Raw genomic sequence first — 18079 nt, forward strand, 5'->3', positions numbered from 1 at the left:
GTTGAAGAAGACTCTTGAGAGTCCCATGGACTGCAAGGAGATCCAACCAGTCCATCGTAAAGGAGATCAGTCCTGGGTGTTCTTTGGAAGAACTGATGCTAAAGCTGAAGCTCCAATACTTTGGCCACCTGATGCGAAGAACTGACTCATTTGAAAAGACCCTGATGCTGAGAAAGATTGAAGGCAGGAGCATAAGGGGACAACAGAGAATGAGATTGTTGGGTGGCATCACCAACTCGATGGACATGAGTTTGAGCAAGCTCTGGGAGTTGGTGATGGACAGGGAGGTCTGGTGTGCTGCAGTCCATGGGGTTTCAGAGTCAGACACGACTGAGCCGGACATGACTGATGACTGAACTCACTGACACTGCTGCTGCTGCTAAGTCACTTCAGTCGTGTCCGACTCTTAGCGACCCCATGGACTGCAGCCCACCAGGCTCCTCCGTCCATGGGATTTTCCAGGCAAGAGTACTGGAGGTGACTGATGTCAAAAATGCAAACAGACTGACGGTTTGGACTTTACAAGTTCATTAATCCTTTCAGTCAGCACCACGTTCAGCCCCTGAAAGGTTTATACATTCTCTTCACAGCTCCCATCTTGCCGTGCTCTTTGCCACTGCAAAAAAACACCCACTTTGTGAAGAAAGCAGTTGTGATTTCTCTAACTCTTACAAAAACTGAAGTCCAGGTTCCCCTCCGATTGCATATTCACTTACTTTACATTTGTTCACTGGTTCAATAAACCGGTGCTTATCGAGTGCCTGTCAAGTCCAGCACTCGGCCTGGCACGGCGGAGACACAGGTGAGCCAGGGCAGGGGTGTCCTCTGCAGTCACGGGACAGGCAGAATAGAAGATGAGATGGTGGATGCCGTATACGTGAATCAGATAATCACAAAATAATTGTGGAAGTCTGATTTGACCAGTTCTATGGGTGTACAGAGGATGAGATGGCTGGATGGCATCACTGAATCGATGGACTTGAGTCTGAGTGAACTCCGGGAGTTGGTGATGGACAGGGAGGCCTGGTGTGCTGCGATTCATGGGGTCGCAAAGAGTCGGACACGACTGAGCGACTGAACTGAACTGAACTGATGGGTGTACAGGAAACATAAGACTTGTCCAGGGAGCTCAGGGAAGAATTTCTGGAGAAGAGAATACTGAGACAGACTCACAGCAGAGGCTCTGAACGGGCCATGGGAGGCACTGTGGACAGGAGACTGTGAGGCGGAGGGAAGAGCCTGGGGACTAGGGGCTGAGGGGAGGCCGGGCCGGGGAGGCCCAGGCCAGCATGATCACGGCACGAAGCAGCCGCGATGCCTGGCGCCCGTCCGGGCTGGAGCGCAGGGCCTGCCAGCCCCGCATAGCCACACGGGACTTAAACCCCACCGGCTTTCACCCCGGGAGGACCAAGGCGCTCGGTGACTCAGAGGGAGGCTCGGTGCGAGCAGGTGCGTAGCTTCAGGAGATGGCTGCATACTAGAGGATGTACTGACCAGCAGGAGAGAGGAAGCAGACGCTAGCCAGGAAGTTACTGACCTGTCCAGACCGGACGCGACCGTCTCTGTTTCAGGAGGAGGCAGGGACGAGACAGTCCGGAGCAGTCACAAAAGGTGTTTGGAAGGTGGGATGGGCAGGACTTGGGGAGCTGCTGCTGCAGAAATGGTGTCGTGAGAGGCCCCAGAAATGACTAGACTTCCACTTCCAGCTATGCCAGACTCACTGATACGTCACACACTAAAATATATACAGATCACAACTAAGTGTATCAAAGATGCTTCACAACGTCGGTCCCTGGACAAAATGCAAATGAAAGCCACAGCGAGACACCCCTATTCACCTACAGTGCGGAAAATCAGAAAAGCTGCTAATGCCGAGCACAGGCAAGTACGCGGAGCAGCTGCACCCCTGTGTCGCTGGTGGGGACACGGAGTGGCCCCCAGCTCGGGAACAGCCCAGCGGTGGCACAGGAGTCACGCGTGGCTGTGCCGTGACCTGCTCCTGGGTCTTCACAGTCAGTGGCTTCCTGCCCGGCAGCCCCTCCCCAACTTCCCTGCCTCTCTACCAATATTCAGTTATCTTTCAAGCTCAACACAGACATAACCTAAGAAGCTTTCCCGTTTCCAGTAGAGCAGGTACGTGTAACCATCAGGAGAGCCTCCGAGCACCTTGCATTCCTTCTTGGAAGGATATCCAAGAGGGGAGTTAAATAATTAAGTTATTTAAATCACTGATTAAGATGACAACCCATGACTTAATTTCGCATCTCTTCACTGCAGTGTCAGCTTGGTGGGAGCAGGGCGTGTGTCTATCTGTACCACTCTGGCTCCAATGCCTGCCCTGCACTTAAACGCGTATCAGTTCAGTTCAGTCGCTCAGTCACGTCCAACCCTTTGCGACCCCATGAATCGCAGCATGCCAGGCCTCCCTGTCCATCACCAACTCCCGGAGTTCACTCAGACTCACGTCCATAAACGCGTATGCAGTGAATGAAAAGCGAGTGAGTGAATTTCTGTAGGAAACACAGGAGAAAGAAATAAAGAAGAGTGACATGTTTGGTTTTGCAAACTATGAGGTTAAAATACATGTGGAATATGTAAAGGCAGAAGCCTTCAGAAAGAATTCAGTCCCCAGCTTCCATCAAACTTGTGAATTAAAATTAACGTGATCATTTGAGGAGGAGAAGAGATGCTTGCTCTGTACCTTGGCAATTGAAAGAGAATAACCATTAATCTAGAGCCACGGTGCAGTAGACACGACCACCTTAGAGGGACTTCATTCCACGTACTTGTTTATCTTCCTGATCATAAAACTAGCCTAAAATTCTGCATCAATTTTTTAGCAAAAATAAATATTTTTTGTACAGTCTTGATGCCTTGATTGACTGAAAAATACTCATTATGGAAAATAAGATATGATTCAACCATACTTTTGTATGTAATTTCAGAAATGAAAGAAACTAAAGTACAATGAATTGAGTTCACACTGAAAAATCCAAGCTTATCATTTCTAAAATCAAAAGGTTAAGTCTAATTTTCAGCATGTAATAATTTGTAGCATTAACGTCTGAAATTACTTCAAAGTGAAAAGCTAAACATTAATTTCTCAAGTTTGGACAGACAGTTTAAAGCTGGCTGCAGTCTTTCCATAAATATCCCTAATAGTCGTCAACACCGTTGACCTTGAGTTTTACTTCTTGACCTTGATTCATAATCTCCTCTTACTTGTTTCGGATTCTTTGCTTCCTATGTTCCTCTTCTTACCCTCTTCCTTCTTTTCACAGCGTGTATTAAATAGCATTTGGGCAAAGCCCGTGTTAGGCACAGTGTGTACAAGAAAGAAAATATACACATATATTATATATATCTTTTTCTTGACCCCAGGTCATGCAGATTCAGCTGGGGAGGTAGGCCTGTAAACACACACACACACAACTAAACAACGACAACCCAATATGAAAAGTAGTAAGAACGATACACGAAAAATTGCCTGGTCACTCAGGCGGAGAAGCTAACAGCAGAGCAGGCAGAGCTGGGGTCGACGGACCCTGATTTCTTACATAGCTTTTGCAAGAGGCTCTGTCGTGACCCAGGACAGAGGCTGCTTGTAACATCTTAATGAAGCCAACAGTCTGAGGAGTCAAGGCTCCTGATGAACAGATTTAAATCTAGAAACACCACCTCCCACGGGATTTGAGAAGCCGAATCCCGCAGTGTGGGGTTGTTACTGTTTTCCTCTCCCTTATAACCACCTCCCCTTTTCTGTCATTAAATAGCAATCTAAAGACAAACATTTTGATATCAGGACTCAAGAAAAAAGCTAAACATGATGTTGGATTTCTATATCTTCCTTTACTGAATACCTCATGTACACTTTAGTGAAAGTGAAAGTGAAAGTGAAGTTGCTCAGTCGTGTCCGACTCTTTGTGACCCCATAGACTGTAGCCTACCAGGCTCCTCTGTCCATGGGATTTTCCAGGCAATAGTACTGGAGTGGATTGCCATTTCCTTCTCCAGGGGATCTTCCCAACCCAGGGCTCGAACCCAGGTCTCCCGCATTGTAGACAGACGCTTTACTGTCTGAGCCACCAGGGAAGTCGATACACTTTAGTGGTTCTATGTAAAGTGAAAGTGTTAGTCACTCAGTCGTGTCCGACTGTTTATGACCCCGTGGACTGCAGCCCCCCAGGCTCCTCTGTCCATGGAGTTCTCCAGGCAAGGACACTGGAGTGGGTGGCCATCTCCTCCTCCAGGACAGAATGCTGAATGGCACATAAAATCTGTCAAGGCCAGTTATCCGTGCACCTTCCAATCCCGCATGAAGAGCCCTGTCCCGGCCAGTGACAATGCCCTTGCCCTCAGCGTCCTGCGGCCAGGACGCCTTCTCACCAGCGCCACCAGCAGCGTGCTCCTCCGTGCACAGACGTGTGCAGCTGGCACACCCATGTGGCCGCCCTTCTCCGTCCATGATGGGATCTGTCGATGCAGACGGCGTGTGGGGAGGACGTGCTGAAGCTGTGGTTTGAAGACCATTTCCATAACTTTTGAGAGAACTGGCAGACTGTCGGGTAATCAGGAAACTCGTTACAACTGGGAAATAACCGCAGCCGCTTCAAATCGAGCAGGAATTCAGCCAGATGTCAAGGTGGGAGCCGCTGCTCCCTGCAGCACAAGCCTGTCTCCTCAACGTTGCTACAAGGACCACGTGGGCCGTGGGTTCAGACAATTGGTTGACGGGTGCGGCTCCCAAATCGCCTTCATCTCTGGTGCAAGGGTAACCACGGTGAAGTCAAGAAAGACAGATTGATCTCCTGTTCAAAGAGTCATAGTGCTGAAAAAAATACCGTGACTGGGGCTCAGTAGCCTCGATTGCTTGCATGAAATGAACTGGAAAATTGTGGAGAGTCAAGAAATTAAGAGACACGAAAGCTGGTTCAAAATACACTCTGCTATTAATAGATCACAGGAAACACACTTTCCCAGTATTCAACTCAGTTGACTCACACGATGCTTGGCTTTCGGATTCCTCCACTCTGGGAGCAACAAGTGTTCTCGAGTGTCCAGAGAATGGGCGTGTGCATCCAGATTTTCACCACCTTCCCATCGAACCAGCTTTATGTTCCTCCATGCAGAGGAAACTTCAGAGGAGAGGCTTTTAGGAGTGATGTGGTTTGAACACAAGCAAAACTGCAGATGGCTCTAGAAAGGCTGGACTGATCCCCTCCGAATGTTGAAGAGCTGATATGACTCTTCCGCTGTTCTGGGCTCAAAATGGGCCCAGGGCCCCCACACATCGCATACATCCATATCCTGAAAGATGACGTGGCCCCTGCGAGAACCAGCCATAGACATTGCGACGTGATTGAAGAAGGCAAACATTACCTGCAATTCCTGCTTCCACGCCCTTTGTCCTCATGAACCCACCTCCCTGGAAGGTTCCTCTCACTCATCCTTTAAGGCCCAGATCAAATACCATATCCTATGGGAAGCTTTTCCTCCCCATCTCCCATTTCATAGTCATTTATTGATTTGTGTCTCTGTTGTAGCTCCATAATGGGTTATATCTCTATTAGTGTACTCATCATATTTTTTCTAAATGGGTGAGTGCCTCTGCGGCCTTCCCCCTAGTAAATTATGAGCACAGACTATAATTTATTTATTTTATATTCTCAGTGCCTGGTACGGTGTTTGGCACATAGTCAGAAATCAGAAAATTATTATTGGTTTCATAGCCTCTGCATTCCAAGAATGTCAAAGATACTTAAAGGATGAAATAGTAGCAATGAGGTGGAAAGAATGGAGACTTACATGGGTAAGAATACTGGGGTGGACCGCCATTCCCTTCTCCGGGGTCTCCAAGTGACCAGGGAATGCCATGAATGAACCAAAGTCCCTTTGATTTGGCATCCGCTGTTGCTTTCAATGTTCCCTTGATTACCTCCAATTTTCTTGAAGAGAAATTTCTCTCCTATTAAAGAATGTCCCTCTACTTTTCCATGACCCTGGAACTCTTCTGCCATCCCCAGCATTCTAGATCAGCTGCTTTCCCAGACGGGAAAACTCACAGGACGGCTGTTGGCACTTGGGTGTTTGTCTAAATGGACAGGATCCTCTATGGTAGATTTTTAAAGCCCCCAAGTCTCTGGAGCTGGCACATATCCCAGGAGAAGACTTGCTCAGGAGCCTGGGGACCACACTGATGGAGCTAAGGGTGGTTAACTAGGAGGCCTTTGAAGGAGCCTTCCCAGACTCACCACAAACACCCACCCAGTATAAACTGTGCCCAATCCAAACATGTGGAAGAGCCTGTCTTCTCTCACACATCTTAAAGCAGACGAATGCCATGCGTGTTTGCTCCTGCTCACAACCATCATCATTTGCCCAGTTGATGGTGAAGTCCTCGTAAGAGGTGAGCATGCCTCTGACAATTACATGATGTGTTAGAAGTTCTGGCCAGCTCATGGGCTGGTGATAAGACTTGCAAGCATTCAGCTGAAACACATGACGAACCCAGGGTTTGAAAGTGGCAAATGAAAAGCAACTTAAGGACGTACGACTAACACGTGCATAAAACACGCATTCTTAGTATCCTGGCGTAAACTCTGCTTTATGGACGTCTAGAGCGGGGCTGCCCTGATACCTCAGTTGGAAAAGAATCCGCCTGCAATGCGGGAGACCCTGGTTCGATTCCTGGGTCGGGAAGATCCCCTGGAGAAGGGATAGGCTACCCTCTCCAGTATTCTTGGGCATCCCTGGTGGCTCATCTGGTAAAGAATCTGCCTGCAATGCAGGAGACCTGGGTTCAGCAGAGCAGAAGCATGAAGAACATTTGTTCAAATGCAATCAGCCAGAACACACGCGAGCCTCTTTCAGGACCGTATTTACTGCTTCTGTCTATTCTTCTCCCGCTGCTGGAAACAAGCCCTTGTATGCGCACAGTCCATGCAGTGGGTACGTAAGTCCAACGTTGGTTGAGATTCAATTTGTCCTATGGCGGTGTCTCCTCCAGCTGCAAGCCTGTGAAATCAAACAAGTCATGTGTTTCCAAAATACAGTGGCAGGAAAGCACAGGACACAGTCTCACCCCAGAGGAGAGGAATAAGAAAGAAGAGGTGACACGTTCCCAGCAAGTCCAAACCTCAAGGCTTTTTTTTAAGCTGGCCAACCTAGGCATCTCCCTGTTTTATTTAATCCTCAGCCAGATCAGGTGTCCCATGCCAAAAAGGCTTCCATACCTGCTCTCGCTGTGTGTAGACTCAGGATGCGTCTAGAAGGTCGAAAAGCCCACAGTCTCCACCCCCCCACCCCCGGGTTTTCCAGGGGCTCCGGAGCGTCCACACACGTGCGCCATGTAGCCAGCAGCCAACAACGTGGGAGCTCCATTCTCAGCCCTCCTCCAGCACCACCCCCCTTTCTAAAACCTCCCCTTTGAGTTTCTAGTTTCTCTGCCACTCAAACTGAGCACACCACCCCTAGCTGGTTACACTATCTTCTTTTCCTGAAAAAGCTGGGGGGATGAAAATGCCTTAAGGAAAGAAAGCTACAAATTTGTGGTTCTAACCCACAGCAGCAATAAAGATTTGCAAGTTTTGAATAAGCATAACAGGAAGCGTATAAATACTGTGTGATCCTCTCAAACTTTTATAAAAGCTCTAAATAGCAGTAAAGCTTCTGAGGCACAAGCTTTACAAAGGCGCCTGCACAGGCATGCATTCATATTCAGGCTTAGGACTGCTTTCCTCCTTTGTCTACTCACGTGTGCAATAACACATGAATAATTAAGCAGCGCTGTTTTCTTTCAGGGCTTCCCAGGGGGCTCAAATGTTAAAGAATCTGCCTGCTAATGCAGGAGATGCAAGAAACACAGGTTTGAGCCCTAGGTCAGGAAGATGCCCTGGAGAAGGAAATCGCAACCCACTCCAGTATTCTTGCCTGGATAATTCCAAGGACAGAGCCTGGCAGGCTACAGTCCGTAGCCTGAGTCAGACATGACTGAGTGACTGAGCACATACACATTTTCTTCCAAGTGTTTTCAGCTTTTTTTCCCCAAAATAAACATTCTAAGTATACAATAAGATGAAACTCTATTCAATAAGAACATCTAGAAACACTTAAAAATTCTGAAAACAGAATTTGTTGATGTTGTGTTAACTTGAATTACTAAATATCGCATTTAGAACAGTATTTAAGTGCACAGTTGAGGCATTAGGCTTTCATACCTCCTGGTTCCGATTTGCTTCTTACTATGTTTGGTAATTGGATATCTACATCAGAGTCACCTGAGGTGATGGTTAAATTATCATTCCTGGTGGTCTCTGTCATCCCGTGTACAAATATTTCTAGGTAAAACTTAGGGAATTTGTACTTTGAAGCATTTTCCATATCAACTGCTATGGTCATTGAACTTTCCTTATGAAGTTTTTAAATATCAAGGTAGCTATTTATTAATAACATTTTAGGACATGTGTGTTATTTTCCCTGACTTAATTATTTAATCATTTATTTGAAGGAAATAATTAAAACAAATCAAAATACTATGATGCTTGCAGATTTTTTTTATCCCATTAGTTTTATATAAAACTTTAGAAATGTGTGTCCAGCAATAAAAGAATGACTATGAAGCTTTGGTAAGGAAGCTCTATGATAATATAAACTTTAATATTATATTAATGAGGGGGGGAGGGGGGAAATACATACAGCAATGTCAAGTTGATAAAACACAATACGATTGTATATGTGCCGTTATTGAATCTATGTATTTAAAAAACTGTACTGACGTGAAGAGTGGAAAGAGACTCGCCTGCGTTAAGGTGATAGCAGTACACCTCATTGGTATACCTGTTGGTACAGTCTTCATTAAAGCTTAGTGTTGTGATAATACTTTAAGAAAAGAAATTTAAGGAAATCCACTCATTATGAAATTAGATAATACTGAGTGTTTAAAGAATCTTCAGCTCAAATCTTTTCATATGAAGCTTATTAAGCATAGCTCCTCTGAACTCAGAATTTTCTAACCATCACCTCAGGCAGCACTTGCAGAAAGAAGCTGAGGAATTACCTTCTCAGAAGGAAAGGAGTGTTTGCAGGGGTGCTGAACACCCAAGGAAGAGTTAAACTCTCAGGATCTACGGGCCTGAAGATACATGGTGAGGGGCACAGAGCTGAGGAGTTCAGGTTTTCTCACAGAAGCCTCAGGTAAAGGGGAGCCTTGAGGGGACAACTTTTGCACCTGTTGTGAGCAAAGGGGCCACACTGAGAGGCAGAGGCTGGGACAGAGGGTGAGGGGCACACAGACCCGTACCGTTGCCACACACACGTGCAGCCCCTCAACCCTCACCGCCCTACTCCTGCAGATACACCCAGAGAACTGCTTCCCAAAGAGGGCCCTGTGCCCAGGAAGCTGCTGTTTCTGAGCCAGACTGGATTTCCCTTCAGATTAGAAACTTCTAGAAATAAGTGGGATGTTGGGAAGTAAAACTTCAGTAACAAAAAGGAGTAAGAAAGCAAGCGTGAGATTTGGTGGTGAAGACTGCCTGCCTCTCATTCAGGGGAGCAGCGGGGTTGAGCTTCGGAATTTCTGATTTTAGACCTGCCACATGTCCTTAATGGATGGGCGTGGCCTTGAAGCGTCCTCCTGAATCTCAGTGGTAAAGAATCCGCTACCAATGCAGGAGACGTGGGTTCGATCCCTGGGTCAGGAAGATCCCCTGGAGAAGGAAATAGCAACCCACTCCAGTACTCTTGCCTGGAGAATCCCATGGGCAGAAGAGCCTGGCAGGCTGCAGTCTATGGGGTCTCAAAGAGCTGGACACAACTTAGCAATTGAACAACAATCTGAATTAAAATCCTTGTGTATTATACTTACTGAGCACTCATTGTGTGTATAGAACTGTACTAAGGAATATACAAGGACAACACTATGATTCCAGGAACCCACAGACCCAGGGAAGAGCGAAGCCACGTGGTCACTGAACGGCTGTAAGACCTGATAAATCATCGGCAGGGAAATGGCACAGGCTCCGCCTCTGCAGGAAGGGTCAAGCTCCCCTGTGTAAAGAGAGGGTGGGACTGGGCCTGGCTTGGCAGTAGGCCCGACTCTTAGGTGTGAGCCCTCTTCCGGCTAGGACTTTCCCTCCCCTTGCTGCCTTGTTTTCTCCTCTTGAAGGAAAAGCGTGCTCGGTTTGTCAGGCATGGCCAGACCCCCACCAGATCTCTGGCCTTCCTTCTCTATCTTATGAGCCGTGGCCCCTCCCGTGATTCCCCTCCTGGGGACCCCCCACACCCACTCCTGGCAGGTCCCGTGCTGTGTCACTCTGCAGCTGAAATTTAAGACCCCACCTGGGGCTGGAATCGTGCTCTCTGTTCAGCATGATTTGGTCCATTGTTCTGCACAACCGTGCACACCAGGAGAACAATCACAGTCAGTGTGCCCTTGCACAAGCTCCCGGAGTTCTGCCGTCGCGGGGGCTGAGGGCTACTCGCCACATCAACACAAGGGAGGTATTTAACCCACCTGTGCCTTCCCGTCCTCTAAGGAGGCTTACTTCTTTTTAATGGCCAAATGAGACAACAGAGCATTTATCCTTTTCAGCATCTTTTTAAAATCAAATTTACTCTTTAATCCTAATTATTAACTAATTCGTTCCTCCACATTTCACTTAAATAATTTATTGCAGAGCACTCAAGGACAATTCTCAAACCCAAGTATGGCTTCAAGTTCATGCGATCACAGGGCATCAGAACAACGAGAGTTCGGAGGACGCGGCGCCATCAGTGAAGCCGCCTGGGCGCCCCCAGCCTGCAATGTGCACCTTGCTCCAGGGGGCTTGTGCCTGGCTCAGGCGAGGACGCAGACACTTCCACAGGCCATGCCCGGAAGGCAGAGCAGCAAACCAGCCTTTGAGAAATGCCAAGCGTACGTACAGGGAAAAACACTCAAGGACAGGAATGTTTATAAAATCATTCAGACTGTGCATGTGTGAGGGTGTGCATGTGTGTAAGTGCGTGTCAGCATGTGTGCGTGTGTATATGAGCGTGTATGTGCATGTGTGGGGTTGTGTGAGCATGTGTGAATGTGTGTAAGTGTGTGTGTGTGCATGTGTGAGTGTGTGCATATCTGAGCATGTGTGAATGTGTGTGAGCATGTGTGTGCACGTGTGAGCTTGTGTGAGTTTGTGTGTGCCTATGTGAGTGTGTGTGACTGTGTGTGCATGTGTGAGCATGTGTGAATGTGTGTGAGGGTGTGACCATGAGTGAATGTGTGTGGGGGGGATGGTGCACGCGTGAGGTGTGAATGTGTGTGAGCATGTGTGTGCTTGTGTGAGTGTGCATTTGAGTACATGGGTCGAGGGCAGGAGGATTGAGAGAGCAGGCAAAGAGATCCACAGAATTGAAGAAACAAGGATGGAGTTATTTTCTGCATCAGCCACCAACCTTGTGCAGCGAAATGTGGAAGAGGCTGCATCCACCTGACGGTTGGCATTCTTGTGAGGCACCCTCAGGGCATGGTGCTCATAGACAGCAAGGCCATTCTGGACCAGGAGAGTGTGACCCTTTAAAAACCCTGGGCGGAGGGGGCTTTGTGCTCCCAGGAGTCTAGGAGTCAGCAGCTTAAACAGACCGAGTAGTTCTGGGACAGAGACAGAAAGACTGAGGAAGAGAAATTTGGTTCAAAGGAAAGAAGATCTGGCGAGCTCCCACCATATCTTTTTGCCAAGAAGAGACCCCACCTGCTGCTTAAAGTGAAGGCCGCTGCGCTCCAGGGCTCTGCACGCAGAAGGCAGGCTGAACCCCAGCCCCATGGCCATCGTCCGTGCCCCGGGCACACCTGGCACAACCAGAAGTGTGGGAGGGTGCGGCTGCCCAGACACACCTCCCAGTGAGGACGGAGGACAGAACACGGGGAACAGCAGGGGTGGGGTTCTGCCAGAAATTCAAACCCAAATCTGCCTCAGTGAGTAGGGATAGCTTCTCATTTACAAAATATTCAGATTTCCTCACAGTTTCATTAACTCTGCTTTTCCAAAATGGCACTGATAAACTTCCTCTTTAATTGGTATTCACAGAGGTGGTCTTCAAAGACCCAAGTAGAACCCAGCTTACATAAATATCATCCATGACACGCATTCCAGTCGGGGCGACTATCTTGATCAGAGATTTCACAAGAAAACACCTCTCTTCGTAGCATAAGACATGCCTAAATTTATTGCAACTTTGAAAACAGAGTATAAAAAAGAGCTAGGTTTTGTGCATTTTGTATTGAAGACTCTCTAGGAATTTGAATTAATATCACTGAGCTGTGCTGGCTAATGTGAGCAAGCATACCATGCAAAGTTGAGAAGTCTGCACTTCAGTCAGCCACAAAAGTCAGTTTGGAAATTAAAGGTTTTGAAGCATCATTGGTTTCCTCAAGTTACATTGTTTTATGTAAAGAGGCATAATTTGGGAGGTGTTTTAATTGAAGTATAACATTCATTAATGAAAGTGTAAAATCATAGTTATATAGCACATGAAGCGATGAATTTTCACAAACGGAACACAGACCTGGATACGCAAGAACCTTAACCAAGAACCAACGTAACCAGCGCCCAGAAGCCACACCTGTGTCCCTTCTAGGTCACCACACCGCCTCAAGGGTGGCACTGTGCTGACCCACACGCCGTAGACCCTGGCCACTGTCCGGTATTTAGGATGGAGTTGTACACCATGCGGTCTCCACGTCTGGCTCCTCTGTTTATGAGTCACCCACGCTGCTGGCCTGCAGTTTGGGCGTGACTGTGCTCATCGTCCCAGAGTCCCAGAGTGTGGTGCTCACAGCTTGTAGGTTCGCTGTGCCAGTGCTGGGCACTTGATGATTTTCCAGAGTTTAGCTGTGATGGATGGTGCTGCTGATGATATTGTACCACTGCCCGCCTGTTTTCCAAAGTTGTTCCAATTTTCCTCCCACCGGAAAAGTCTGAGAGTTCTGGCTGTTTCCCATCTTTGACATAACTTTCCATTTTAGCTTGCCTGATGGTTAACAATTACAAAATTAATTTGCATGTTTCTAAGGGTAAATGAAGTTGAGCACCTTTTATGTATTCATTGGCTATTTGGATATGTTTTTGCAAAGTATCTATTTAGGTTGCTTGCCCATTTTCTTGTGGGTTCTTTTGTCATTTTCTTACTGATTTGTTCAATCAATCTCTACACATTCTGGGTGTGCGTCTTTTGTTAAATGGATGTATCACAAGTACTTCTTTTCCATAGAGTTTACCTTCCATGCTTTTAGTGATATATTTTGATAAACAGTACTTGCTTTTATTAGTTATGTATATTCATATTTCGTTTTCAAGCTTTTGTTCTGTTTAAGAAATCTTTACCTACCTTCAGTCATAAAAACAATCTATCATTTTCCTCTAAAAGATTTATTTTAAATATTTCACTTTTAGATCTGCAGTGCATAAAAATTTATTTTTTGTGAACTGATTAAGTAGGGGGCAACATTAATTACATTAATTCCCTGTGTGTGTGTGTGTGTGTGTGTGCTGCAGGATCACAGTTTTATAAATTGGGTGAGTTTTATGTGTGGGGCTGGTTTCTGTCCATTTTGCACTATAGGTTTATTTTCTATTCTCCCATTCTGCCCTAATTTCCACACTTTATAATACAACCTGATTTCTGATAGCTTAAGAATTTTGGTTATATTCATTTACTTTCATTATTACCTTAGCCGTTTGTATTTCTGCATGGTTTTTTTTTTTTAATTAATTTATTTATTTGACCATGTGGCTTGCAGGATCTTAGCTCTATGACCAGAGATGAACCTGGCCCCACTGCAGTGGAAAAACAGGATCCTGACCAATGGACCACCAGGGGATTTCCCTCCAAACGAGTTTTAGAAACAATTTTTTAGTATTCTAAAAAAATCTGCTATAACTTTAATTGTAATTTTATTCTATCTACAAATCAGTGTGAGAAAATCAAAATTAATAGAGTTGTTTCCAAGCCATGAGTGTGGTATATTTCTCCATATACTTATTATTTTAATTTCTCTCAATTATATTGCATACTTTTCAGTGTAGAGATTTTGCTTACATTTATATGTTTGACGCTATTATCAATTTTATTTTCTACTGTTTATTGTTGGTATATAGGAATCTAATTAATGTGTGCATATATGATTTTGTGACTGGTAACAAAACTAGTTAACTTTCTAACTTGATTTTTAAGTTCTACTAGTTTGTCTGCAGAAATATTTGGAATTTCTAAGTAGGTAATTGTGGAATCTGCAACGTACTGCGTTTCTCACACACCATGCATCAGCCTGATTCTCAGTGAAGCCTGTTCAGACATGAAATGCAGAGTTCACTCCTCTTCTCCTATCTAACTTACCTTTCAGACTCTCTTCTCCATTCTGAAAATCCAGAGAACACATTGACACACAGAGACACAGAGATCATCAGAGCCGCATGTGTGCACAGAGCTGAAGAGAACAGCAGGAAGGAGGCAAGAAGATGAGTATTTACTATGTAAAAAGGAGGCCCTGGCTTTTCTATTGATAACATTTATGAGCGTGTTTAATTAGAAACGCAGTAAAGTTTTATAGGTGAAATAAATGGTATGTGGCGTGACTGAGAACTGCATGTTAACAATTTGTGCATTTGTAAATTACTTTTGATAGCCATAAAAATTATTATTTAAGGGATTTATCTGCATGGGAAAAATATTCCATTTCTCATAAGTGAACAAAGAAGCTAATAACTTATAGCCATTCTTTTTATTATTATCAATATCTAAAATGTCTTCTTGGTCTTTTCATGTCAAAGCAATATGAAGAAAAATACATGAGAATAATACTGTATTTAAAATTAAAGAAAATATTAATGCATTTTTCTCAGAAAATGATTGAATATAACATATTTGGAACTTAGGAATATGTTATAGAGCCATAGCCACAATAAACACAAAATACTTAATTTAAAGACTGCCTGTAAGTCATTGATGAAAAAAATTGAAGATACAAGTAAATAGAAAAATATTTCACACTCATGAATAGGAAGTATTATTATTGCTAACATGTCCATACTACCCAAAGCAATTCTACAGATTCGATGCAATCTGTATCAAAATTCCAGCAGCAGTTTTCACAGAAATGGATTAAAAATCCCGAAATTTGTATGGAAACACAAGGGACACGGAATAACCCAAGCCATCTTGGGGAAGAAGAGCAAGGCTGGGCTATCATGCTCCCTGATTTCAAAAATACTACAGAGCTATGGTAATCAAACCAGTGTGGCAGTGACGTAAAAACAGACACACAGATCAATGGAACAGATCAGAGAGTGAACCCATGAGCACATGGTTAGTGAATTCACAACAAAGGAGCCAAGAAGTTATGAAGGGAAAGGACAGTCTTCAGTGAACGGTTTTGGGGAAATTTGACAGTTACATACAGAAACCTGAAACTAGAGTACCGTCTTACATGAAACATACAAAAATTAACCCAAAATTTGGAGACCTGAAACCACAGAACTCCGAGAAGGAAGCATGGGTGGCAAGGCCCTTTACATGAGTTGCTCTTCAGACTAAAAGGCTTCTGCACAGCAAAGCAGATCACCACCAAATGAACAGGCGGCCTACTGAGTGGGAGGAAGTACTGGGGAATCATCCATCTGATAAACCCATAAGGCGGTTCCTCAAAACATTAAAAACAGGACTGTCATATGATCCAGCAGTTCCACTTACGAGTATTTAACTGAAGAAAATGAAAACGACATTTCAAAAAGAAATGCATGCTCGTGTTCACTGCAGCATTATTCACAATAGTAACGCCGAGATACGGAAGCAACCTGAGCGTCATCAGCTGATAAACGGATAAAGAACATACGCTGTATATAAACAGTGGATTTAGCCACAAAGAGTGAAATCTTGCCATCTGTGGCAAAACTGAGGGACGTTCAGGGCAATACACTGAGTGAAAGAAGGCAGAAAGACAAATATCCCATGATCCTAGTGGTGTGGCATAAAACAAACAAAAAAGCAAGCTCATCGATACAGAGGACAGACCGACCGTAGCCAGAGGTAGCGAGTCGAGGCGGGTGGCAAAGGTGGTGAAAGGGTCAGAGGTAGATGCTGAGCTATAAAATAAGTAAGTCCTGGGAATGTAAGGCGCAGCATGCTGGCTATAACTAATAACTCCGTATTGCTTATTTGGAAGTTTCTAAGACAGTAAGTCTTAAAACGGCTCATCTCAAGGAAAAGAGACGTAACTGTACCTGCTGACAGGTGATAACTGGTATCACGTGATCATTTGCAATGTAAACAAACCTTGAATTATGTTTTAACCTGACACCCAGTATATTATATGCCAGTGTCATGTGTCAACTATACCTCAGTAATGATAACAATAGGTATTTTAAATAAAGCCGGTGGAGTCAGAGGCCCAGTGAGGAAGGCCTGCGGGTATCCATCAGTATTGCCCACAGCTCAGCTGTGAATGAGGTGTGTTCTTATACTAACCTGTCCTAGGAGAGCACTGGAGGCTTCTTGCAGTTCCAGAAAGCTGAGTTTAATGAAGTCAGAGTTTTACCTTATCTGGAGCAAGCAATATTTTCTGGATCAAGAACTAGGAAATCCTAATTCCTAGGAACTAAGACTGGACTAGGAAACAAGGGGGAAAAAAAAAAAGCACCATTTCCAAGTTACTATAAAACTGTTTCCAATATAAAACGATAACATTTAAATTGGGTGACATCTCTATATCACTCTGGTCGGCACTATATATTAAAACACTATGTCATCTAGTGTCCTTCAAAAAAGTATTTATGAAAGACAGTGTTAGAGCAAACCAGAGACCTCTGTGCTCCTCGATCAGGACCATGAGCTCTGGGTAGGGCAGAAGGACTGGGAATGAGCCTATAGCCTGCGCTTCTGTCCAGGGTCCTGAAATGCTTTTTCAAGGGAAATAACAGTTCAAAGACAGAAAGGAGGAAAGAAAGAGAATCAAAAAAGGAGATGAGAGGCAGAAAACAGGAATAATAAGAGAAAGTCGGAGAATAAACTTTCTTAGAAGTGGGCAAAGGTAACTATAGTGACTTCAAAAGAATGAGGAACACTTCTCACTTTTTTCTTTCTCAGTTTACTGTATCTTGGGATCAAATATAGCCAATACCATAGTCAACTCTGAGGGAGCAAATGGTAGAATGTGAATTCCAATGATAAAAGAAAACAATAATATGATCAAACATAGATATAGGAAATAAAAAGTGGCCAAAGTTGTGGCTACAGTCACGCACCACCAGACTCCTGCCACCTGGCTTATGAATTGTTGTCTATAACTTTTCCATCAGGTGTCCCAGGAGGCTTGTGATAGAAAGCCATGAATCTTAAATAATAAAATATATTATGGACAAATAGAAAATGCTATATTTTTTCCATAAAAATAACTGGACATTTGAGGCTTAGGGGAAAAGCCACAGTTTAAAGACAGCATGTGAAAAAAAAAAACAAAACACGTTTTTTTATTGGCTATGAGCCTTCAGTGTGATGTAAGTGCCAAGTAAGCTATTGTTTCCAACAATCTTTTTAAAGGAAAGTGTGGTGATAGGAGAAGGGTAAACGGTGCCTGCCTGACTACTTTGGGTCAGTCAGGGCTCATCTCCGGTAACCAACTTTGTCTGGTTAGATGTCAGTGGGAGACCAGAACACTTGGCATTTGGGGAGCAGGGGAAGAAGCTGAGGACCACAGCAGGAGGAAGGTGGACACAGCGGTGGTCGTCATGAGGAAGATGCATCATCAGATGTGCCATCTAACCCTGGAGGTGAAACCAGGACAAGTAGTTTCAGGGTATGAGTCAGTAAACTCTGGGAGCTGGTGATGGACAGGGAGGCCTGGCATCCATGGGGTCACAAAGAGTCAGACACAATTGAGCAACTGAACTGAACTGAACTGATGAGTCAGTGTTCTCCAGAAAAACAGAACCCATAGGATGGATGGATGGATGAGTAGGTAGATGTTGGATAGACGGAAGAGAGAGAGATACATTTACTATAGGAATTGGCTCTCATGGTTATGGAGGCTGTGAGTATGAATGGCCATTTG

The sequence above is a fragment of the Bison bison genome, unplaced genomic scaffold (assembly GCF_000754665.1).
Source record: "Bison bison bison isolate TAMUID 2011002044 unplaced genomic scaffold, Bison_UMD1.0 scf7180017864266, whole genome shotgun sequence".
Classification (NCBI taxonomy): Eukaryota; Metazoa; Chordata; class Mammalia; order Artiodactyla; family Bovidae; genus Bison; species Bison bison.